The sequence below is a fragment of the Cynocephalus volans genome, chromosome X (genome assembly GCF_027409185.1).
Source record: "Cynocephalus volans isolate mCynVol1 chromosome X, mCynVol1.pri, whole genome shotgun sequence".
NCBI lineage: Eukaryota > Metazoa > Chordata > Mammalia > Dermoptera > Cynocephalidae > Cynocephalus > Cynocephalus volans.
Genome location: NC_084478.1, coordinates 159990298 through 160015481, shown reverse-complemented (window position 1 = coordinate 160015481; position 25184 = coordinate 159990298). Strand labels below are relative to the sequence as shown.

The 25184-nt window shown below is 39.2% G+C and overlaps 1 pseudogene; it reads right to left on the bottom strand.

The window, feature by feature from the left end:
• Positions 1-2331: 2331 nt before the first annotated feature.
• LOC134368885 (U2 spliceosomal RNA) lies at positions 2332-2439 on the bottom strand (annotated as a pseudogene).
• Between the last annotated feature and the right edge of the window lie 22745 nt (positions 2440-25184).

The window sequence follows — 25184 nt, the reverse complement described above, 5'->3', positions numbered from 1 at the left end:
ATTACCCTTTGGTGTTGATTTTTTCATATTTCTGATATCTTTCCTTAGATGTTTAGTTGTTGTGTCAGGGGATTTCATGGTCCACTGGTTTGACACTATTGTCTGGCTAGGATGCTGCTGGTGCTTCCAATTTGGTGTGGCTGCTTCAGTGTCTGCTCGATTGCCTACTGGTGCCTCAGGTGTGTGGTCACCCCTGTTCTTGGGCCTCTCCGGGGAGGCACCTCTCTGGTCAGTGCACACTCGGCCCGGCTGGGAATGGAGTCAGGCGATGGCGGTGAGGCCTACCTTTTGGATTGTGCGCTGGCACCGCAGGGCACACAGTCTCCACAGATCTTGGGTCTCTCTGGCTGGGCATCTCGCTGATTGGAGGGAACTTAGCTGGGCTGGAGATGGAGTCGGGTGGCGGCAGTGAGGCCTACCTGCTGGTTTGCACACTGGCACCACAGGACACGTGGTGTCCATGGGTCTTGGGCCTCTTCAGCTGGGCACCTCTCTGATCGGCATGCACTCCTACATGTATTTCTAAATTGAAACGTAATTGATTACATATAATTGTAGGGTACAGATTTGAATATCAATATATGAGTATAATATTTGGTGATTAAATCAGGATAATTAGCTTACTCATGTTTACAAAATATAATCAATCTTTGTGACCCTTAACTAATTTCTTGCTAAATCCCCGCCCCCTTTCCCACCTGTAATAACCACAGTTCTGGTCTCTATTTTTTATGACTGTTCACTGAATTATTGTGATTCTTCCTCTCCCTTCCTTCCTTCCTTCCTTCCTTCCTTCCTGCCTTCCTTCCTTCCTTCTTCCCCACTTTCTTTCACTTAATATAATTTTCTCTAAGTTCATCCATGTTGCTGCAAATGATAGAATTTCATTCTTTTTTATGCCATAGAAGTATTCCTTTGAGTATATACACCACATTTTCTTTATCCAGTCATCCGTCGATGGACACTGAGATTGGTTCCAATGCTTGGCTATTGTAAATAGAGCTGGGATGAACATGGGAGTGCAGGTATCCCTTCGACATGATGATTTCCATTCCTTTGGGTATATACCCAGCAGTGAGATTGCTGGATCATATGGCAGTTCTATCTGTAGTTGTTTGAGGAAACTCCATACCATTTTATGTGACTTGAAAATATAAAACTTCTAAAAGAAAACATAGGGGAAACACTTTAGGAAGTAGATTGGGCAAAGATTTTATAAATAAGACCCAAAAGCACAGGTAACAAAAGAAAAAATAAACAAATGGTATTACATCAACCCCCAAAGCTTCTGCACAGCAAGGGAAACAACAGAGCACAAAGATAAACTACAGAGTGGGAGAAAAAATTTGCAAACTATGCATCTGACAAAGGAATAATATCCAGGATATACAAAGAATTCAAACAACTGCATGTTAAAAAACAAAACAAAACAAAACAAAACAAATGATCCAATTAAAAAAGGGAAAAGCAGCTGAATAGACATTTCTCAAAGGAAGGTATACAAATGGTCAACAAACACATCAAAAAATCCTCAGCATCTGTAAGCATCAGGAAAATGCAAATCAAAACCACATTAAGATATCATCTCACTCGGGTTAGACTGGCTATTATCAAAAAGACAGAATAACAAGTGCTGGCGAGGATGCAGAGAAGGGAATCCTCCTATACTTTTGGTGGGACTGTAAATTGGTGCAGCCATTATAAATGGTATGGAGGTTCTGCAAACAACTACAGATAGAACTGCTATACAATCTACCAATCTTACTGCTGGATATATACCCAAAGGAATGGAAATCATCATGTCGAAGGGATACCTGCACTCCCATGTTTATCACAGCTCTATTTACAATAGCCAAGTGTTGGAACTAACCTAAATGTCCATCACTGGACAACTGAATAAGGAAAATGTGATATAAACAAAATCGAATACTACTCTACCACCAAAAATAATGAAATAATACCGTTTGCAGCAACATGGATGAATTTAAAGAAGATCATGTTAAGTCAAATAAGGCAGGCACGTAAAGAGAAATACACCATGTCCTCACTCATAAGTGTAAGGTAAAAAATAAATAAGGAAGGAAAGATACAACAGTCACAACAATACATTGAACTTTCAAAAGGAGAGAACAGAACTGAGGTTACCAGGGGTGGGAACAAGGGTAAGGGAGGAATTGTTAAAGGGCCATGAAAAATGATTACATTGTATAATGTTGAATATACTAATTACCCCGATTTGAGCATCACGTATTAACACAGGTATTGATATTCAACTCTGTACCCCACAGATATCCCACAGATATGTACAATCAACTATGTTCCAAAAAAAAAAGGAGGTTAAAAATTTGGTAAATTTCATTACATTTAAATTAAAAATTTTTAAACTGATAAGAACAGATACTACACTTGATCTTAGCCAAAAGGCCACAAGACCACCCTTACAAGAAATCCTCAAGGGAGTACTGGGTTTGGTTCCTGAAAAATAACTACCACTGCCATAAAAACCCAAGAAAAATCAAAACCCGCTAGTATAATAAAAATGGCATTCATGAAGAGAAAAAAAGCTAACAAAAACACTATCTACAACCTAAGGAACCAACAAACACAGAAAACAAACAGTAAATCAGAAAGCAAGGAACAAAAGACACCTAAGACAACCAAACAACCAATAAAATGCTAGGAATAAATCAACACCTTTCAATAACAACTCTTAATGTAAAAGGCTTAAATTCCTCAATTAAAAGACACAGACTGGCTGACTGGATCAAAAAGCAGGACCCAACTATATGCTGCCTACAAGAGACCCACCTCACCCATAAAGATTCACACAGACTAAGAGTGAAAGGATGGAAAAAGATTTACCATGCAAACAGAAAAGAAAAACGAGCTGGAGTAGCTATTCTTATATCTGACAAAATAGACTTTAAACTAAAAACCATAAAAAGAGACAATGAGGGACACTACTTAATGATAAAAGGACTGATCCATCAAGAAGACATAACAATCATAAATATGTATTCACCCAATGTTGGAGCAGCCAGATTTATAAAACAAACTCTATTAGACCTAAAGAAGGAAATAGACACTAATACCATAATAGCAGGGGACCTGAACACCCCACTGTCAGTATTGGACAGATCATCTAGGCAAAGAATCAGTAGAGAAACACAAGATCTAAACAAGACTCTAGACCAATTGGAATTGGCAGATATCTACAGAACATTCCACCCAACAACCTCAGAATATTCATTCTTCTCATCAGCACATGGATCATTCTCCAGGATAGATCACATATTAGGTCACAAATCAAGTATCAATAAATTCAAAAATAATGGAATTATCCCATGTATCTTCTCAGACCACAATGGATTAAAACTAGAAATTAATAACAAACGAAACTCTGGAAACTATACAAACACATGGAAATTAAACAGCATTCTACTTAATGACATATGGGTCCAAGAAGAAATCAAGCAGGAAATCAAAAAATTTATTGAAACTAATGAAAACAATGATACATCATACCAAAACCTGTGGGATACTGCAAAAGCAGTATTGAGGGGAAAATTTATTGCATTAAACGCTCACTTCAGAAGAATAGAAAGATGGCAAGTGAACAACCTAACACTTCACCTTAAAGAACTAGAAAAACAAGAACAATCCAAACCTAAAGTTAGCAGACGGAAAGAAATCATTAAGATCAGAGCAGAACTGAATGAAATTGAAAACCAAAAAACAATTCAAAAGATCAACGAATCAAAAAGTTGGTTTTTTGAAAAGATAAATAAAATTGACAAACCATTAGCATGGCTAACAAAAAAAAGAAGAGAGAAGGCTCAAATAACCAAAATTAGAAATGAAAAAGGCGATATTACAACTGATTCATCTGAAATACAAGGAATCATTCGAGACTACTGTAAACAACTATACGCCAACAAATTTGAAAATCTGGAGGAAATGGATAAATTTCTGGACACACACAAGCTCCCAAAACTGAACCGTGAAGACGTAGAAAATTTGAACAGACCAATAACAATAAAGGAGATTGAAGCTGTTATCAGAAGGCTCCCAACAAAGAAAAGCCCAGGACCAGATGGATTCACAGCAGAATTTTACCAAACATTCAAACAGGAATTGACACCGATTCTTAACAAACTATTCCAAAAGATTGAAACGGACGCAAATCTCCCAAACACATTCTATGAAGCAAACATCATCCTGATACCAAAACCATGTAAAGATATAACCAAAAAAGAAAACTACAGGCCGATATCCTTGATGAATATAGATGCAAAAATCCTCCCTAAATTACTAGCAAACAGAATACAGCAACACATACGTAAAATTATTCATCACGATCAAGTGGGATTCATCCCAGGGATGCAAGGATGGTTCAACATACGCAAATCAATAAATGTGATACACCATATTAATAAACTCAAACACAAGGACCATATGATCATCTCTATAGATGCTGAAAAAGCATTTGATAAAGTTCAGCACTCATTCATGACAAAGACCCTCTATAAGTTAGGTATAGAGGGAAAGTATCTCAATATAATTAAAGCCATATATGCCAAACCCACTGCCAATATCATCCTGAATGGGGAAAAGCTGAAAGCTTTTCCTTTAAGAACAGGAACTAGACAAGGATGCCCACTCTCACCACTCCTATTCAACATAGTGTTGGAAGTACTAGCCAGAGCAATCAGAGAAGAGAAGGAAATAAAGGGCATCCAGATTGGAAAAGATGAAGTCAAACTGTCCCTGTTTGCAGATGACATGATCCTATATATCGAACAGCCTAAAACCTCTACAAAAAAACTGCTGGAATTGATAAATGATTTCACCACAGTAGCAGGATACAAAATCAACACACAAAAATCAGTAGCATTTCTTTTCTCCAATAGTGAACATGCAGAAAGAGAAGTCAAGAAAGCCTGCCCATTTACAATAGCCACCAAAAAAATAAAATATTTAGGAATTGAGTTAACCAAGGAGGTGAAAAATCTCTATAATGAGAACTACAAACCACTGCTGAGAGAAATTAGAGAGGATACAAGAAGATGGAAAGATATCCCATGCTCTTGGATTGGAAGAATCAACATAGTGAAAATGTCCATACTACCCAAAGTGATATACAAATTCAATGCAATCCCCATCAAAATTCCAAAGACATTTTTCTCAGAAATGGAAAAAAGTATCCAGACATTTGTATGGAACAATAAAAGACCACGCATAGCCAAAGCAATGCTGAGCAAAAAAAGAAAGCTGGAGGCATAACACTACCTGACTTTAAGCTATACTACAAAGCTATAATAACCAAAACAGTATGGTACTGGCATAAAAACAGACACACTGACCAATGAAATAGAATAGAGAATCCAGAAATCAACCCACACACTTACTGTCAGCTGATCTTTGACAAAGGCACCAAGCCTATTCAGTGGCGAAGGGACTGCCTCTTCAGCAAATGGTGCTGGGATAACTGGATATCCATATGCAGGAGAATGAAACTAGATCCATACCTCTCGCCGTATACTAAAATCAACTCAAAATGGATTAAGGATTTAAATATACACCCTGAAGCAATAAAACTTCTTAAAGAAACCATAGGAGAAACACTTCAGGAAATAGGACTGGGCACAGACTTCATGAATACGACCCCAAAAGCATGGGCAACCAAAGGAAAAATAAACAAATGGGATTATATCAAACTAAAAAGCTTCTGCACAGCAAAAGAAACAATTAAAAGAGTTAAAAGACAACCAACAGAGTGGGAGAAAATATTTGCAAAATATATATCTGACAAAGGATTAATATCCTGAATATATAAGGAACTCAAACAATTGTACAAGAAGAAAACAAGCAACCCAATTAAAAAATGGGCAAAAGAGCTAAGTAGGCATTTCTCTAAGGAAGATATCCAAATGGCCAACAGACATATGAAAAAATGCTCAACATCACTCAGCATCCGGGAAATGCAAATCAAAACCACATTTAGATACCATCTAACCCCAGTTAGGATGGCTAAAATCCAAAAGACTATGAACGATAAATGCTGGCGAGGCTGCGGAGAAAAAGGAACTCTCATACATTGTTGGTGGGACTGCAAAATGGTGCAGCCTCTATGGAAAATGGTATGGAGGTTCCTCAAACAATTGCAGATAGATCTACCATACGACCCAGCTATCCCACTGTTGGGTATATACCCAGAGGAATGGAAATCATCAAGTCGGAGGTATACCTGTTTCCCAATGTTTATCGCAGCCCTCTTTACAATAGCCAAGAGTTGGAACCAGCCCAAATGCCCATCATCGGATGAGTGGATACGGAAAATGTGGTACATCTACACAATGGAATACTACTCAGCTATAAAAACGAATGAAATACTGCCATTTGCAACAACATGGATGGACCTTGAGAGAATTATATTAAGTGAAACAAGTCAGGCACAGAAAGAGAAATACCACATGTTCTCACTTATTGGTGGGAGCTAAAAATTAATATATAAATTCACACACACACACACACACACACAAACCGGGCGGGGGGGGGGAAGAAGATATAACAACCACAATTACTTGAAGTTGATATGACAAGCAAACAGAAAGGACATTGTTGGGGGGGAGGGGGGGAGGGAGAAGGGAGGGAGGTTTAGGTGATGGGGAGCAATAATCAGCCACAATGTATATCGACAAAATAAAATTTAAAAAAAATAAAATAAAAAAAATAAATTAAAAATTTTTATTTATCAAGAGATACCATAAAGGGAATGGAAAGATAAATCATGAACTTGGAGAAGGTATTTACAAAACAAAACTGACAAAAGGTGAGTATCCAGAGCATGCAAAGGTTTTAAATGTATCAGTAACTGTATAAAAACGGTATGGAACATCATAAAACTCAAATGGCTAGTGAGACTATAAATCAGTGTAACAACTTTGAAAAACTATTTGATGTTACCTGCTAAAGATAAAGTTGAGCCAATCCTATGTGTTGTCAATTTCATACATACAAACGTATGTAATATTTTCCTACAGAAAATCTTGCACACATACTTCCATAAACATGTTATGAATACTCAAAGCAAATTGTTTAGGAGCCTCAACAAGTCAGAGGTCTACTAATATTAGAATAGATAAGTATATATTGTTTTTGTATGATGGCATGCTATGTAACAATAGAAAACAATGAACTACAGCTTCTTGCTTCATAAATACATTTGAAAAAATGATATTGAAAAAAATTAAGTCATACAAGAATAGATTCATTATGATTCAAGTTTTATTAAAGCTAAAGAAAACTAAGTAATAAATAGTTAAGAAGTACATACATAGAAAAAGCACAAGAAAAGTGAGGGAGTGATTAGCACAAAATTCAGGACAATGAAAGAAGAAGGGAATGTGCTCTTGTAGGGCACATAAGAAGCCTCAAAGGTCCTAGTAATACTCTATATCTTCACAGATTTATTTAATGGTTACTATTTATCTTTGTATTTCAGGTACACAGAATTGAATAAATTATATTAATTGGTTCATGAAATGCTCTATTCATTGGCCTATGCATGTGTGCACACATCTATCTATTTATGAATTGCCTAATAAATAACCTGTGAACTCACTGTTCAACAGAAACATTAGAAGACTGTTTACACTAACATCTACATATGTGCTCTTGCACTATCTTTATTCCCATACTTTTGTTTACCTGAGATAATAACCATTCTGAACCGTGTGTTACTCATTTTTAAATATATTCTTGCATATTACTTTTGTTATGATTTTTGTGGTATCTTCTATGGCAACACCAGTTGAGAAGCCTCATACAGGTTACTATATGGTAGATTCATTTTCTGCAGTAGTCATTTTGTTCTTTCTTAGTTCTTATACTATTTAAAATTGTGCTCTGGTGTTTTGTTTTTTATAGAGTTTTTGTTTGTTTGATTTTTATTTGATGAAATTTATAGATAGTGGCTAAAATATGATCTTGTTTCAGGGAATAATAATCTGTTACAAGTATGCTCTTATTCCTCCTCTTCAGTAGTAGAGTCATCTCATTTTATGTAGAATTATTTTTATAAACTTTTAATACTGAATTTTTTCAAAGCTTATTCCTAGGCCCCTTTCTCTTCTCATTTTATACTCTTTCCAAGCATTACCTGCTATGCTTGAGGTCTCATTGTACCACCCATTTGCTTTCTTTTAGGGTTTACAGTAATATATTCTGTTAGTCTCCCCTTTCAAGTAATCCTTTCTGAAGTGCACTGAGTGAGTTGCTCAGTTCATGGCAGGTAGATGGCACCTTCTCTTTTTTTGAAGTGCTGAGGCAGATTTTTCTGTATTTCTGTATTCCATTACCCACTCTACCGTATACTAAAATGGGGCTGAGGGCGGCTTTGCATACATTAGCTCAAGTGATCTGATTCTCTCCAAGTCCTTATACCGTATTGTTCATATTCTTCTGATTCTCTTTCCAAGGATATTTGCATTATGTTGCATGAATGAGTGCTAATATTTACCACTCTTTTAATTTAATTTGCTCTCTTTCATTCATCTGTAGATGATATACTTAGGTCTCCCACAGTTGTTGAGTTCCATATGCTATGGCCTATGAAAGTGTTCATTAGTTTTACTGGCTTTACAGAAAAATAAATCTTAGAGAACCTGAGCAGTCTAGTTTGAAGAGTGAGCTCTGAACTTTGAAAGGTAAAGAAATTCTCTCAAAAGATTAAGTGAACTGAATAAGGAATGAAATAAGTTCAGCCACAAATTAATGCAATCTGATAGAGTTCACTAAGGGAAAAAACTGTTAAAATGGTGTTAGCAAAGAAGATATTTATGGGTAACGAAATATTTTTTATTTCTTTCATTCCTGTGACCTATGACTTAAGGTAAATCTTGGTTCTTTAAGCCATTTTGCCATTCATCTCTGATGACTTAGATTATGAGGTAAGGGAAATGAAGGTTTATATAAATGAATATGTCTCAATGGGATCTTTTGTAACTACATGACATTCAGGAGAAAACTTGTTTCACCAGCACTGCTTCAGCATACCTTATTTCATTACTAGATCTTTTAAATCAAAATAGGATCAACATATTTTACCTCATTATACTGTATTAATATTAACTGCATGTAACAGGCAAGAGATTTTAATGCTGCATACTCCCTACCCTATTGTCTCGCACAAATGGAATGATCATAAAGCACTATGGGCTTTTTAATTTGCAAAATATTAGGTGATAGAATCATGGGGTCATAAAGCAGAAAGGGCCATAAAGAGAGCATCTGTTCCAGCTATGTCTCTTTGAGCAGGTTAACAGGGAGTCTGTCCATATTTTGCTTGAAGTTCTCCAGGAACAGACACCTCAATTGCTTCCTTTCTCCAGGGCCTCTGTACTCAGACAGTAGATATGTTTTTGTGATGCCGTAAAGCATTTCATTTTTTTTTCTTGTACCTAAAACAATGTCCTGTCTTTTAGTTACTGGAAATATGTAGAAGTGTAGGTTATTTGTTCTATATTAACATTTTATAGTGAAGTAGACCATCAGGTTCTTTGAGTATTCCTCATGAAACCCATAATTCATCTCTTTAGTTATGTTTATGGATGTTTTTGATTGAGACATGTTTCTTTTTCTTTTTCTTTTTATACAATACATTGGCAAACAGGACATGAACTTTGGAACTGAACACAGGTAGGTTTCAAAAAAGGTCCAATCTTCACGGTAGCTGTGCAATGTTATCGAAGGTTCCTAAGTGTTTTAGTCCATTTTGTGCTGCTATAACAGAAATACCTGAGACTGGGTAATTTATAAAGAAAAGAGGTTTATTTGGCTTATGATTCTGGGACAGCTGCATCTGGCACGGGCCTCAGGCTGCTTCTACTCATGGCACAAAGTGGCAGGCAGCCAGCGGGTACAAGCAAATCACATGGCAAGAGGAAGCAAGAGAGAGAGAGAGGAGGTGTTAGGGTCCTATAAACAACAAGCTCTCACAGGAACTAATAGAGTGAGAACTCACTCATTACTCCCTGCTCCCCCAGGGAGAGCATTAATCCATTCATGAGGGATCTGCCCCCATGACTCAATCAGTTTCCAACACTGCCACATTGGGGATCAGATTTCCACATGAGTTTTGGAGGGGACAACACATCCAAACTCCATCATTCCTCCCCTGGCCCCCCAAAACTCAAGTTCCTCTCACGTACAAAATTCCATCCCAACAGTCCCAAAAGTCTTAGCTTGTTCCAGCACCAACTTAAAAGTCCAAAGACCAAAGTCTCCTCTGAGAACAAAAGCAAAAGTCCTTCCAGCTTTGAACCTGTAAAAATCAAAAACAAATTTATCTACTGCCAAAATACAATGGTGGAACAGGCATTGGGTATACATTCCCATTCCAAAAGGGAAGAATAGGCCAGAAGAAAGGAAAAACAGGTCCCAAACAAGTCTGAAACCCAGCAGAGCAGACATTAAATCTCAAGGCTGGCAAATCAGGTACCTTGATTCCGTGTTTGACTGCCTCTGCACACTGGTGTGGGGGTTTGATCCCCAAGTCCTTGGGCAGCTCCACTCCCATGGCTTTCCTGGTCTCGGGCCATACTTCACCTCTCCCAGGCTGGTGTTCCACTCTGGTAGCTCCACAGGTCTGGGGTCTCCATGGTGGTCCCACTCTCATGGTTCCACTAGGCATGGCACTGTCGGGGTTTCTCTGCTGCAACTCTGATACCACATTTCTGCTCTGCATTGCTCTAGTAGATGGCCTCTGCAGTAGCTCCACCCCTGTGGCAGGTCTCTGCTTGGGTCCCCAGGCCTTTCCATACATCATCTGGAATCTGGGTGGAGGCTGCCACACCTCCACTGCTCTTGCATCCTACCGGCCTGCAGACTTAACACAACGTGGATGCCATTGAGGTTTCGGGCCTAGACTCTCCAGGGCTGCTGCACAAACCACACTTGGGGCTGCTCCAGCTGGACCAGCTGGCATACAGGGAGCAGGTTCCTGACGGCAGCTGTGCCCCAGGTGTGTCCTCCAGGATAATTCAGTCCTTCCAGGTCTCAGGGTCTGTGATGGGTGGGGCACACTTCCACACTTCTGAAATGTCTGCAGGGCTTTCCTCTCATTTTCTCTGCTATTAACATCTGGCTGCCTCACCGCCAAGATAATGTCTTTAGCAACCAGTTTATCTGCTTCACCCTTGCTTTTTTCTCCTGCTCTCCACTTCTCTACCACATGGCCAGGCTGCAAATTTTCCAAAACTTTACTTACTCTCTGCTTCCCTTTTAAATTCTGGCTTTATGTAATGCCTTTGCTGCCATAACTCAGAGTAGGCTGTTAGAAGTAGCCATGCAGCGTCCTTAATGCTTTGCTGCTTAGAAATTTTTTTGGCCAAATGCTCTGGTTCACAACTCTTAAGTTCCAACTTCCATAAAGTCCAAGGGCCAGGTTCCTTGCTTTGGTGTAGCAAAGGTTATCTTTTGTCCAATTCCCAATAAGTTCTTCATTTCTATCTGAGACTTCATCATCCACATGGTCTTTACTGTCCACATTTCGATCAACATTCTCATCACAACCATTTAACCAGTCTCTAAAATGTTCCAAACATTCTCTCATCTTTTTGTCTCTTTTCTAAGTCCTCTAAACTCCTCCAAACTTTTCCCATTACCCAGTTCCAAAGCTGCATCCACATTTTCAGGTATCTGTTTAGCAACTCCCCACTCCTCGGTACCAATTTTCTGTTTTAGTCTGTTTTGTGTTGCTATAACAAAAATACCTGAGACTGGGTAATTTATAAAGAACAGAGGTTTATTTGGCTTACGATTCTGGGACAGCTGCGTCTGGCATGGGCCTCATGCTTCTTCTAGTCATGGTGGAAAGTGGCAGGCAGCTGGTGGGTACAAGCAGATCACATGGTGAGAGGAAGCAAGAGAGAGAGAGAGGAGGTGCCAGGGTCTTTTAAACAACAAGCTCTCTGGGAACTAATAGAGCGAGAACTCACTCATTACTCCCCCTACCCCCCCAGGGAGAGCATTAATCCATTCATGAGGGATCCACCCCCATGACTCAATCAGTTTCCAACACTGCCACATTGGGGATCAAATTTCCACATGAGTTTTCGAGGCTAAGCAACCTGAGCCTCAGTTTTGATATCTGTAAAATGAGCATCATTTTATTGTACTTTGACCCGTAAGCATTTTTCAATGCATCTAAGCCACCTAACCTCTGGGATAAAACTTTTACATGTATTTTAGAAGCAATATAAAAAGAGTTCATATCTTTCAAATCATTAAGCCTCTAAGTAAAATGTCTAAGTCTCAGTATAGCTGTATCTGAGGAAGGAAAGCAAATGATGAAGTCGCGGTGTTATTTCCAATCCCCAGGCTTATGTTTACTTCACTGTTATTTTTAGCAATATGTGTCTCATAACGTATTGATAAGCTACAAAGAAAAATATTTGGCATCCTGACAACTTCGTGCCTTAATACAGAAGATCCATCAAAATATAAAGGAATATTTCTTTGTGAAGAAACATGATGAGTCATTATTTTTGAACATTCTATGCAAGTATTTTGTCCACGTATGCCTAATTATAGCTTCAAAATTTGGAGAGGGAAATGTAATTGTCTATGTTAAAAACAACTTTCTGAAGTTACAGCAGCATCAGTGTACATTCACCTCTGGGGTTAATGCTCCCTATTGCTAAACTTGAGTTTCTTGAATGTTTTACTTTGTGTTGAACCAAATCTGGTTCTCTTTCATTCCTGCTGCTGAGACTCCTTAGGGGCTCCAAGTGGCAAGAGGGTCTGTCCTGGTAGATTTACTCTTCAAGTCCTTCCCTTGACTGCTTGCATTTCTGCTCCTTGCTGTGCTGCAGGATGAGCCTTAATTTGTACTTTTTTAATTTCCACACTGCTCTTGCTTTTCCACGTTTTCTGTGGCTGCCTATTTAAAGGCACATGAATAATACCAAAAGCAATCTTTCTTCACTTTAGCTAATTATTATTAAGGACCAGAGGAGCAAGAAGGCCCAGCTAAAGGAGGGTAGAGAAGTTTCATCTGATACGGTGTCAATAGAAATAGCAAACAATATAGAATTGTTTCTTTGAGATAAACACAGAAATTAAAGAAAACAAATTCAAGTCACCCAGGAGAAATAAGTTCTTCCATTTAGCAAGTATTCCACTTGGTTAATCCTTATACGTGTAGAGCGTTTTAAATTTCTTAAAACACTTATAGTCATAATCTATCTTTAGGCTACTAATATCCCTGTAAGCAGTAGATAAGTAAAATTGCTTTGATATTTTGTAGGTTTATAGGCTGAAATGCAAGGAGTTAGGTGGTATTCCTGATGTTTTGAAACTAGTTACTATCCATATTATTTGAATAATATTGATAAACAAAATAAGTAAGTTTATTATTCATGAAAGTACTGATAAAACAAGGCATTTCTTTCTATGACTTGAATCTCAGTACCCAAATGACTGGGACAGGGGGTGGGGAGAAACCATTAATATGTCAAAATTTACAAGTAAGCAAAAAGACTGCCTGAAGTGACTCTTTCTAGCTGTCATCTAGAACAAGTTTTCTCACGTATACAATGAGGTTGATAAAAATAACTATCTCACGTAGTTATGAGAATTAAATGAATTAACTGATGTACCTAGAAGAGTGCCTGGCTATAGGAAATGTTCACTAAATACATTATTTATTATTGCTATTATTGGGCATGCATGACTACCAGGACAATGCTTAGAACCTGGATGGGGGCTTTATGCCTCCTGACTTTCAGGATAGTGTCTATTCTCTCAAACTCCTACTTCTTCCATGTCTAACACATCTCATTTCAAATCACTGGGGTTTAATTAGTCAAAGGTGCTGTTGTCTGTGCTGGTGTGGTACAAAGAGCTACAGTTGCAGGGTCCACTTCTTGTCATTTTTGTTGTCAAAATTTTAGGTAAATTAATGAAAGGGAAATATGCATATTCCATCAGCACAAACAGTTCTAATCAGCATAGCAAAATCACTTGACTCTGGAGTTAGTCAGGCTTACTGTACATGGCCTGGATGAGAATTAAAACTCAAAAATATGTGTGAACACACTTACCATAATTCTAGGAATGTATGTTGTGCTCAATAAACACTGCTGTAAATCGGGGCTCATCACCAGCCAGGAGCATGTCCTTTTATGGAAAAACACAATTTATACACTTTTTTTTTTTTTTAACCTAAAAGTGAGAGGTACTATGTCTTCATGCGATAAGTAATAGCAGACATTCCAGGAGTTTGTAAGTGTCTGGGCAGGCATTATGCATGAGGTGGGTCTTGAGGAATGGATTAGTGGTAACTGAGAAGTCATGAAGGCTGGAGGGCATTCAGTTGTTTCCTTCCTCACAAGGAAAGTAAGTGTGTAATTTAGCATTGAATTTGATGTTCTTATTGAAATGCAGTGTTCATTACAGCAAAACATTTTTTTTTTTTTTTTTTTTTTGCTGAATAAATAATAAGAGAGTTATCTGGAGGAATAGATTTCCACGGGTTAATGCAGTTCATCATTCTGGTATTAACTTTCCTGTCCAGCCGGAGCACCTGTCCCTGTGCCTTCGACATACAGTAGTACCCCTTCATCCACAGTTTTTGCTTTCTTCCGTTTCAGTTACCAGTGGTCAACCATGGTCTGAAAATAGGTGAGTATAATATAATAAGATATTTTAAGAGAGAGAGACCACATTCACATAAATTTTATTACAGTATATTGTTATAATTGTTCCACTTTATTATTGTTTTTAATCTCTTACTCTGCCAAATTTATAAATTAAACTTTATCATTGGTATGTATTTATAGAGAAAAACAGAGTTCAACATTATCTGCTATTTCAGGCATCCACTGAGGGTCTTGAAAAAATTCCGCCACAGAAGCGGAATTTAATTCACTGTTTAATTCATTGTTTAATTCAGTGAGACTAGCCTTGGCCTCTCCTTTTTCTTTGCCTTTGAAACCACTGTTCCATTTGTTTGTAATTTCCCACCTGCCACTTTTCTCTGAAACTGCATCTTACCCATTCTTTAAAATAGTTTGTGGCTTGAGTCTTCTAGAAGTTAGTGGATTTTTGGAACTTAGCCATAACACATGCCATTTGATCATATGCTGACTAATGAATTATCTGTGACCATGATTTCACTTTTCCCGTCTACATTCCTTATCTCACAGTACTCTTTTTCAGGGTTAAACATTGTGTTATATTCTTTGTATCATCCAGAGTACTGAGCATGAATACAACACTATGTATATCATAATAATGATAATAACTAACATTTATTGAGAGCTTATTATGTGCCAGGCACTGCTCTATGGCCTTTAGTTAAACTAACTTATTTAATCTTCATAATTTAATCCTCATCATACCCTAGGGGAATATATTTCAAGATATCTATTGTACAGATAAGAACACTGAGACTTAGAGAAGGTAAGTAGCTGACAAAAGTCACATAACTTGTAAATAACAGAGCCGGTATTCATACTCAGGCATTTGAGATCCAGAGAGCATTCTCATAAACATCGTGAAATTCTATTTCTCTTGGGATTATTTTGATGTCTGGTTAATTTCAAATTCAGAACAGAAAGAGCTCTGGGTAATTTATGGTTAATATTAGCTAGAACTGTGAGCTTTCTATGTTGTTATTATTATTTTTTGTAAACAGCATTTAATATTGTTGAGCACTTTCCTTTAAACTTATTTTAATTATCTAGGCAATATAAGTGCAAATTAAAGCGCAAATTAAAAAAGAGCTTAATATGTGTTAAATTTGGGAAAAGTAAAACAAATAATATCTATTGTAGTTGACAGCCTTTAAGTTGGCCTTCAACGACTCCTGTCTCCTGGTGTCCACATCCGTTTACAAACCCCTCCACTAGACTTTGGGTTGGACATGTGACATGCTTCTAACCAACAGATAATGGCAAAGGTAGTGTGATGTCACTCTCATGATTGCATAACGTTATATAAGACTCTCTTGCTAGCTGGCTCTATCTTGTGCTCCTGTTGGCCATGAAAAAGCTGCAATTCCTGTCTTCCACACTTCACAAGGATCTCATCACTGTCCTGGTGCTCTGTAGCATATTTCCTCAGTCCTTCCAGAAAGAAACACCAATCATCATAATTCATTGAACTTTCAGAAGGAGAGAATAGAGCTGTGGTTACCAGAGGTGGGAAAGGAGGAGGGGGATGGGTTTAGGGAGAAATTGGTTAATAGACACAGGAATGATAATGTTCTGTAATGATGAACATGCTAATTATCCTGACTTGATCATCACACATTGTACACAGGTATTGATATTTAAGTCTGTACCCCACAAATATGTTTCATCAATAATTTTTCAAATGATAATTAAAAAGTAAGCTGCCATGTTGTGAATTGCTTAATACAGAGGGACATATGGCAGGGAAGGGTGGGAAGCTTCTAAGAATGAAGGAAGGCTTCCAGCTGAAAACAATAAGGAAACCTTCAGTTCTCTGGCTATGAAGAAATGAATTCTGCCAACAATCTGAATAGGCTTAGAAGTGGATTCTTCTCCAGTTGCACCTACAGATAAGAATGCAGCCCAGCTGACATATTGATTGCAATGTGGTGAAACACTGAAGCAGAGATCATAGTTTGACCATGTCAAAACTCCTGACAGAAACTGTGAAATTATAAATGTGTGTTATGTTAAGTCATTATGTTTGTGCCAATTTATTTTGCAGCAATAGATAACCAGTACATCTAGTGGTGTTGACCATCTCTTACACTTTTGCCAGGAATATAAATCAGTGAAGCAATTTAGTAGTATGTCTTAAGAGTCTTGCAACTGCTTTTACAAAAGTATTGTAAAGAATCAAGTATGCACAATACTCTTTATAATAGGATATAAGTATTAAAAAATACACACACACATTGAAGGATAAAAAGTTTTCCTCAAAAAAGGATTTGTTAAATTATGGTGCCTTCAGTCAATGGAATTTTATGCAGCTATCAAAAATGATTTGGTAGAAGTGTACTTATTGTCATTGACATGTGCTCATGGTACATAAAAAATAGGTGACAAAACAGTATGTATAGTGGGATTCAATTTTTTTTAAAAAATGTGTGTATGGGAGTTGGTCTCACTTAGTCCATTTGGTCTTCCTTTTGCCGCTAGTGTGAACATTATCTCTCCCACTAGACCCCGGGACAACCAGTGTATAGAGCTGGCTATATGTACTTCTGGTGGCAGCAGTGCAGAAGGCATGCACCCATATCCTTGATCCTCATTGGCCTGATGGTGGTGAGTTCTACGAATAATGTGTTCTCTACATATGTCATTCTTCTGGTCTTCTGGAGCAGCATTCATCCTCCCTAGATCCTTACATGGAGGATTGTAAGTGAGGGAGCTGTGTCTCTTTGGACCGCTGGTACTCACCATGCATATGTCTTGTGCCACTTCCTAAGTGCATGCCACATCACTCAGCTTAGGGACTATTTGGATAGCATGACAACTTTTTCCCTCAACAAACCTTTGTGCCCTCTATTTCAGCATCACAGGAACCTGCCAGGACTCCTTTGATTCCCAAAGAAAGCCATTAAAAACTGTGTGTATGGATGTCTTCCCACCTTTTCTCTCTACACTAATACTTCTTCATGCCCTACAGTTGCCAGGAACTTCAGTAAGTCTCCTGCCTCTGGAAACATTTAAACAGAAACAGGTTAATTTTGTCTCTTTAACTGATCTGTCTGTCTCTTTTGCAAACTACGTGCCCTCTTCTTACAACCTTACATTGCTGCTGCCCTGAGTTCTGTCCCTGGTCCTGCTAAATAGTAAGGGATTGGGAAGTGATGGTATCAGAATCTTGGGCCAGAGATTGGTAGCATGTATAGTTTTCAAAAGTTTATTCATTAATTGAAAATATTTTATTTTGAAAAACTTAAATGTTATATACTTACCTGGCAGGGGAGATACCATGATCACGAAAAACTTAAATGTTATTTTCATCACGCAAACTACTTAAATGAAAGCTCATTTGTGATTATGAATGTCAGTTCACCAACTTGAGTGCTTAAGAAACATCACTTTCTTTTCCCTTTAATCAATTTAATTTTGATTCTGACTTCTCATCCCACCAATTTGGTAGGATACCAACGTGGTATTCTACAACTGGCATTATTGGTACTCTGTCTTTATCCTTAGTTTGCACCGTAGTCCAGGAGACTTATATGGTAATGAGAAAATGAATGTAGGGGCTCTGACCTCTGCTCTGAAGTGGTCAGTACCAACAGCCTCCCATTCAATGCCACAGAAGTTCCATTTGGTCAAGGGCTATGTGCTGTATTCCTACCATGATTTTATCTCTAAGACCCAGGCCAGGGATCCAGCTTTCTGTATCATGTAACCATTAGTGCTGAGATCCTGCTACATTCCTGATGTACCACAGGGGTAGAGAGCACAACTGCCTCAACCAACTCACTGATTTTTTTCTTCCTCTATCCCAAGGGGCAAGCACTCTTTCTGGTCTTAGGAAAGCCCCTCTGTCCCAACTTCTCTGAAAATTACTATTTATTTCATCTAATCTGGAGAGCCCTATAATCTATGCCTGCTCTCAGCAGAGGTATATTAATTTCTCAAGAACATGAAGCACAGAATATATTATCTATTTGAATGGAGCTTAGGAAGGGGGACTATAGGAAGACAATCATAAAAATAAATTAATATCTCACAATTTTCTAGTGGTAAATAGAAAGTATTAATCTTAAAAAGAAAATGCTTTGTTTCAACCTTGATTAAAACCAAAAGAAAATATAGGTCACAATGATATTTGATGATAAGCCTTGAGATAAAATAATCTTGTTGGTATAAATGCTTGTAGAATTCAAAACCCTGTGTGTGAAAGTTGTCAGAATCAAAACAGAGTCACGTATGTTAAACCCTAACAAAATGGAGTTGGGAGGCCACGAAGGGGGGGAGGAGGCTCACACATATTTTCCTGATGAGAGGAACTATCAAAAAAGACTCTGCCAAAACCACAACCTTGCAGTTAAGACCACTTCTATGAGGACATCTTTCTAGTAACAGCCAATTCTAATTACAGCCTTGCAGGTAGCCATATTAAACCACAACCTTGCAGTCAGGATCACTTCTACAAAGTCCCACTTCTAGCAATGGCCAGTGTACACATTACAGCCTGTGATAAGCCCCTGTAACCAATGAACTTTTGCTTCAAAGCAATGTTCAGGTACTTCTTTTTGACTTTAGAAGTTTCCCCTTTTGCCAACCTCCCTGGATATGCCTAAGATCTATCATAGCATGTGTATCCCAGATTAGATTCCCTCTGCAATTCCCAAATAAATTATTTTCTTTGGAAAACCTCTCTCTGTGTCATTATTTTAGGTTGACAGTGATTATTCTGCTACTTTGCTTGCTAAGGAAAGGAAGGAAGAGGGACCATAGAACATTTACAATTCAGTGATCACGGAAGCACACTTGAACAAAGAACTCCATTGGAGATTAATCAGGTATGGAGCAAAGGTCTAATTCAAGTGTAAACTCTTCTGTTTTAATAACGAAAGTTATTTAGAAGCGGAAAAATAAAAACTTTCAGAAATATAACCTTTAACCTCAGGCTCCTGATGACCACAAAGCCTGAACAACATATTTATATTAAAAAATTTATTTAAGGTGGTGGTAGATGTGCAGGCTCGCAGAATGCCAGAGCTGTGGAGGCTTGGGTGCCTCTACACTGATTTCAAAGGATATATGGAAAGGTCCGGAGACCCAGGAAGAGATCTGTCCCAGGGGCGGGTTCACCACATAGAGCCTTCACTAGAGCAGTGTCAAGTGGAAATGTGGGGTCAGAGTTGCAGCAGAGAAACCACATCAACACCATGTCTAGTGGAGCCATGAGAGCAGGACTGCCATTGACACCCCAGAATTGTGGAGCTAATAGAGAGGAACACTAGTCTGCAAGAGCTAAAGTATCACCTAAGACCAGGAAAGCCAGAAGAGCAGAGCTTCCCGAGGACTTGGGGACCCAACTTCCACACCAGCATGCAGAGGACATTGAACACGGAGCAAGGTACATGATTCACCAGCTTTGAGATTTAATGCCTGCCCTGCTGGGTTTAGGACTTGTTTGGGACCTGTTACCCCTTTCTTTTGGCCTTTTTCTCCCTTTTGGAATGGGAATATGTACCCTATGTTTGTCCCACCAGGGTATCTTGGAAGTAGATAACTTGTATTGATTTCACAGAAGGGACTTTGAACTTTGGACTTTTGAATTGAAACAAGTTAAGACTTTGGGGATGAAATGAATGTATTTGCATGTGAAAAGGACATGAGTTTTGGGGGGCCAGGGGTGGAATGTAGTGGATTGATTTATGTTCCCCCAAAACTCACTAAAGGTTGAATTGTGTCACCCAAGTTTTATATATTAGAAAATTGCCCCCCACTGTGACTGTTAAGAGGGTGGGAAATCCTGTTATTGTAATTAAAGGTGGAGCCTTGAAGAGATGATTAGACTGTAGGACCATTTGGTAGTGAACGGATTAAAAATGGTAGTCAGGGGCGTAGTTCTGAGGGCTTTAAAAGAAGAGGAGAGTCTGTCTTTCTCTGCTCTCTCTGCTCCTCCATTTCACAATGTGATACAGGGCATCACTGAAGTCACCACCAAGACCCTCATAAGATGGGTTCCCTGAAATTTGGATGTCTCAGCCTCAGAAACTAGTATGAACTCTTTGAGGGCAGAGCAACATTCATATTTGCCTTCTCAGTAGGTCATGAAGAGCTCCAGGGAATGAGAATTTTGTTGGCTTGGACCCTTGATTGAAAAAGCCTTCCTTCCATTTTTAACATTAACCTGGAGAATGATCAATTGCCACACTTTAAAAATATGCTCTTCTTTGTGCATGTATGCCATATAAGAGGCCCTCATTATTTGAGGATAAAAAGCTACTTTACTGGAATCCACTCCTCATGGGGAACAAAATTACGGGGTGATTTTTTTAATGTTCGATTGAAATTTATCTGGAAAAATGGAACTAAAAACTGTAAAAAGCTTTAAAACTCTTTAAATTTATATGTAAGAAGATTTAGGCTATATCATGTTATAAATATGGACTAAGTCTTCAACTACACCAAGAACACATGAATTATTTATTGGGGCAGGGGGTGAACTTTCTGACACAACTGCATAATATAGTTTTGCTTCATGGTTGAAAAAAAATTATATAAGATATAAAGAATTTTGCCAATTTTATTTTATTGATAGTAATTCTTTCACTCTGTATATGAACTCGTGAGTCTTAAGGTATTTACCTTAGCACAACACATTCTGTCATTCTGTATAAATTTTCTCATTAGTCACAAACTATCAGACGTTTTGGTCAAGCTTTCTTCATGCAGATATATGTATACCATGTGTAAAAGTTCTCTAGCACATTCAAATTTAACACAAAACAAAGTTCAGTCTCTTCCTGCCTCTCCCCCTTCCTGCACCCCTTGCCCCAACCAGACTTATTTCCCAGTGCTTTAATTTAAGGTGATGCAGATAAGTAGAAAATAAACTACCATAGGAAGGCAGGGTATGCCTATATTGGTGAGAAGATGAAACAAGTACAGGGGAGCAGTAAGTGGGGATAAATAGATAAGTATGTTTATCAGAAAGAGTCATTATTTTTTAATGTTGAAATATTACCCTGTATGTTTTCTCTAGGATATATTTTATCTACTTCTATAACCCTAACAATTATCTATTAGCATGATTAATTTTCCAACCCCAGTGTCTGTGGAGCTCTAGATGTTCTGCTTTGGTGTCTCACAGGCACCTTTAACTTAAGGTCCAAACTACTTACATTTGTCCCTGTGGGGAAAATAGAATAATTTAGTCAAGCTCTGTCAGATATTTCTTGTAAACAAGTTGGGTTTGGGTGGAGTTAGTGGACATGTGCACCAATGTATCTTTTTAGTTTGTTGCTATTGTGTGTTCTGCAGTTTGTGAGGGAGGCTGGCCAGCAGAGAGCTCGCATCTAAAAAGAGAACATGTTTACTCTGCTGGCGGCTGCTGAGTTTTTCTTTGGACTTTGCCGGTAGCAGTTGAGTTTCTGAGTTTCTCTGTGTACTGCTTGGCTCATTGTGTTGTGTGTGCTGAATAAAGACTATTCCTACTTCAACCAAGGCTCCGAGGACCTTTTTGCCAGTTACCTAGCTCACAGACCTGTGTGTGAAGGGTTTGTGAATGGAATAGAGGGCTCTGTGAGCAGCAGAAACCCAGCCCTAGCTCTACAATTGGCATAGTTGGCAGGATTCTGAGAGGTACAGGAGCCAAGAAGCCCCTTGGGAGGAGGAGGAAATGTGGCTAGTTTTGAACATGTTGTGCCCTGTGGCCACTTTACTGTTGACTGGGATCTGGTTGCTGCTTGCTGTAATGCAAGGCAGCATAGACCAGGCACTGAAGCAGAAAGCCCCTTGGGAGGGGGAGGAAAAGTTGCTGTCTTTGAGTGTGTGGTCCCCAGTAGCTACTTCTCTGCTGACCAGAGCCTGGCTGCTGCTCACTCTGCTGCAAGTTGATCAAGATTTGAAGCAGAAAGCAAAGTTGTTGGTGGATGACATGCAGCTACTGGAAGACTCGAAGAGGAAAGCAGAGTTGTTGGAAGCATGAATAGATGTCCTGGAGGATGATGTGCAGTGACTGACCACTCCTGCCTCTCACACCAGGGAAGATGATGAACCCAGTGGTGAGTTGAGGGAGACCAGGTGTCCCCAGGCATGACCTGTCATGCACCAGAAAGTGAAACATGAGCAGCCTATGGGACCGGGCAGGCAATCAGTGGACAATCCACAGGTGACCCAATTTTCCACCTATGCCCTGTATACCCAGGTTGAATTAGTTGACTTGGGGAGACAGTTTCAGAAGAAACAGGGGGAGCCCCTGGCTGCTTGGCTGTTGTGGTTATGGGACCTAGGGTGGGATAGTGTGGTATGCTCTGGTGAGGAGATGGAAAAATTAGCCTCCATCACCATGCACCCGTCCATGAGGCAACGGCTGCAGAATAGCTGCAGGTATGCACAAGGGTCAGGTAATCATTCCTTAATAGAATGGGTGAATGCAGAACTGTGTGGGAAAATACTGGAGAACTGCCCAAGATTGTTAGTAAATGGCAGACATATGCTGAGTTAGTTCAAATAATTCGAGAGCTGGGAATGCGGCAGTCCCTGTTTAATGTGAACACTCGTGGCCCAGACGATGAAAACTTTACAGGCAGCATGAGAGACATAATACTGCAAAATGCCCCATCAACATCCTTTGGGTCACTGATAGCCATACTGGCCCCATACATTGGTCATCCTATACATGAAGTAATGACCATGATAGCCACCCTGGGTGAAGTAGAGGAGAGGAGGTAAGCAAAGGGGTACAAAAGGTGGCTAAGACCAAACCCCCAAGAAATGCTTGGGATTTTATCCTGAGGGGACCAAGCAAGAGTAGCCATAAGCAGATGTGGCTTGACTTGCTTGCAGCAGGGGTTGATAAAAAGAAAATTGACTGGCAGCCAAATGCAGTTCTGTTTGCCTTGTGGCAGCAATTGTGCCCTGAACAGCATTTCGCTAAATGTCTGGAAACAGGTAGCAAGGTATGTTCAGTGGATTTAAAAGACTTTTTGATTGCTCCTGAGGAGGCAGATGAAATGTTCAATTTCAATTAGGGAGCAGGCCAAGGTGCTCGTCTTTTGGGGGCAGGCGAGGACCAGAGGCCTCACGTTGAATTGGCAATGATGAAGCTGATGCGTTGGTTAAGGTAAGATGGCTAGAGAGAGCTCCAGCAGCTGATGTAGCTGGGTTGCTACATTGGAGAATGCAACATGCTGGCTGCAAGACCGGGTGGTCGATGGCTCACCAGGTACCACACAAACCTGGGAAAAAATGCCCCTGATGGTCAGATGTGCTCCTGATGAACAGATGGGTGCCCCTGATAGGCAGTTAACTCGTGTGAAAGTGCCCTTGACACGGTGTCAGGTGGATCTTGTGGGACCACTGCCAAAGTCAGTGATCTTCTGTTTGTATGGACTTGTGGGGCCCCAGACTGGGTAAAATACCTATTCCTACAACCATCCTTTCTCAGGATGGCAAACTGGTATGTATCTTACCAGAGGGGCGAGAACTTTCCCTATTGGTACCAATAACCCTTCTGTGTTTTCGCCCATAGTGTTCTAGCTGCAGGCACTGCACCAGTCAACTGGGTACATACATATGTTGATGTGATCACCTACTGAATATGCACTGAACTTCACATCAGTATAACTGCAAGATTCCCATGGAAAATCATACCAATGATAACTACAAACTGGACATGTGCGATTAAAGCACAGAACTACAGGACAAGCATTAAGCCATATCGAACAGACAATAGGTTGTATAAATAAAAGGGTCATTTATCCTCACTAAGGAAACATCACAGAAGATTTTTAACACATAGATTGTACGGCGAGGGACCCTGAAAGGGTGGATTGTGGGGAAGATAGGATAATTTAGTCAGGCTACCTCCACTTAGGTCTGGTTGGGGGGGTCATCCATCACATTTCTTTGTAAATAAGTTATGTGTGGGTGGAGTTAGTGCCCATGTGCACCCATGTATCTTTTTAATTAATTGCTGCTGTGTGTTCTTCAGTTAGTGAAGCAGAGCTGACCGCAGAGCTCAAGTCTAAAAACAGATCTCTGCTGGCAGCTGCTCAGTTTCAGTTTTTCTTTGGACTTTGCTGGTAGAAATTGAGTTTCTGAGTTTCTCTGTGGACTGCTTGGCTCATAGTGTTGTGTGTGCTGAATAAAGACTCTTCTTTCTTCAACAAAGGCTCCAAGGACCTTTTTGCCAGTTACCTAGCTCACAGACCTGTGTGTGAAGGGTTTGTGAACGGGCTCTAGGGGTCTGTGAGTACCAGAGACCCAGCCCTAGCTCTACAGTCCCTCTTTGCAATTACTTACTGCTTTTCCTGTTTATCTAATCTAAAGAAATGGCTCTGCCATTTAATTGGTTGTAAAACTAAGATATTTGGTCAGCATTTTTGATTCCCATCTTCGTCATCTCCTAATTCCATTCTTGAAGTTTAATATTGAGTTTAATTTAACGTCTTTATAATGTTCCAGATACTATGTCTACATTCTTACCTCCATGATTTCATTTAA